The sequence below is a fragment of the Solanum pennellii genome, chromosome 6 (assembly GCF_001406875.1).
Source record: "Solanum pennellii chromosome 6, SPENNV200".
NCBI lineage: Eukaryota > Viridiplantae > Streptophyta > Magnoliopsida > Solanales > Solanaceae > Solanum > Solanum pennellii.
The window spans coordinates 7,772,082-7,774,362 of record NC_028642.1 but is presented as its reverse complement, the minus strand read 5'-3'; positions in this window follow the sequence as shown (position 1 = coordinate 7,774,362).

Here is a 2,281-nt window from a genome sequence, read left to right as displayed (position 1 = left end):
GGCATATTCCACATCTTTTTAACCCTCTCTTGATGCACTAAGTTATTATTAATATGAGGGTCACATGAATGTGTATGACTGCCAGCTGATATTTACGGAACATGCCAAGTTTTTATCATACATACAACCTGTCTTTGAGTTGCTGCCTAAATTGTTGAAGTAGAGTGGAATAATGGAACATTTGACAGAATAGTGTCTTAATGAACCATGGGAATTTACAGGTCGAATTGATCCCATGGTAAAAACTGAATCTGGAGTGGCATGTGGGTCATATTCCCTTGCATTCATTAAGAATTTGGTTAGCAGAACAGAGATTCAACCTCCCAAAATCCTATTGTGTGACAATCTTGTTGAATGAATGCAATATTTTTGGGCTAATGGGATAATATCTCGGAGCTTAAAGCCTTAGAGACAATGTGTTTGTAATTATAGACAATGTTTTATGTTATCAATTATGTATATAGTATGTGATGTTGTTAGTTCTCATATGTAGCAACATTTGAGGCATCCATAGCAACATATGTCTCATATGTAGCAACATACACCTCAAATGGTAATCTGTAGCAACATTTGAGGCATCTGTAGCAATATTTGAGGCATCTATAGAAACATGTCCCTCATATGGTCACACATTCGTCTCAAATGGTCATTTGTATCAACATTTTATGGTCATAAGTATCAACATTTTATTTTCATCAGTAGCAACATTTTAGGCATCTGTTGCTACATATCCCTCAAATGGTCAAACATTGGCCTCAAATGGTCATCTGTAGCAACATTCGAGGCCTATGTAGCAACATGCCCCTAAAATGGTCACATATTCACCTCAAATGGTCATCTATAGCAAAATTTTATGGTCATAAGTAGCAAAATTTAATGGTCATCAATAGCAACATTTCAGGCATCTGTTGCTACATATCCCTCAAATGGTGAAACATTCGCCTCAAATAGTCATTTGTTGCAACATTTGAGGCATCTGTAGCAACATTTGAGGCATATGTAGCAATATATGTCTCATATGTAGCAACATATCCCTCAAATAGTCATTTGTAGCAACATTTGAGGCATCTGTAGCAATATTTGAGGCATCTCTAGCAACATGTCCCTCAAATGGTCACACATTCGCCTCAAATGGTCTTCTGAAGTAATATTTTATGGTCATCAGTAGCAACATTTTATGGCATCTGTAGCAACAATTCAGGCATTTGTCGCAACATGTCCCTCAAATGGTCACACATTTTCCTCAAATGGTCATCGATAGCAACATTTTATGGTCATCAATAGCAACATTTGAGGTATCTCTTGCTACATATCCCTCAAATGGTCAAACATTCGCCTCAAATGGTCATTAGTAGCAATATTTTATGGTAATCTGTAGCAACATTTCAGGTATCTGTTGCTATAAACGATTCATTTGTGGCGACATGTGACACAATTGTTGTTACATATGCCCATATGTGTCAACCTATCACACATCTGTACCGACATATGACTCCAATGGTCGAATATTTGCCTCAAAAAAACATACATTTGATCAGGAATGAAAGACTACGTTTATTTATTTCCACAACTATGATAATTTTAATGGTTGTACACAACTACATAAAGGATTTTCTATCCTCTACAATATTCTTCTTAGTAATGCTTAATAATACAACAAGAAAAAAAAAACAGCAGGATTAGCTTTCACATGCTACAACATTTGGTCTTCTTCTTCTCCTTCATCATCCCCCATTCGGCACTTCTTTTAATATGACTTTCATCAACAGTTTCCCGCTCCTTAATTTTGTTCGTCAATCTGAGAATAATGAACTTGGATCATATATCAACATCTTCACGATCCCTCTATCTAAAGAAGTTGCATGCATTCTCCTCAAATACACACCACAAAGAAAGAAATTTCAATTAAAAAAAAAGAAAATAAAGAGATGTGAAGTCTCCAAGACTGTAGAAATGAACATACACGATAATGTGGACAAGACCAAAACTTCGACCTAGATTGTCCTTTGACCATGAAGTTTGCATTGAAAGTAAGTCTCCATCTATGCAATAGATTTTCACACCCAACATGGTATCATTGTCATCATTACATATTTGATTTAGTAATGCATTTGACATCCTATCAAAAGTGAGAAAACAAAAAAAAACTCATTCATTAGATCTATATTTCAAAGAACCCCATTCTTCTCCCCAAGACCCAAAGGCCAATCAAATTAGTTACATGTTAAAAATTAAAATAGAAAAGACTGATGAAAATGAAAAACATATCATTACATTGGAG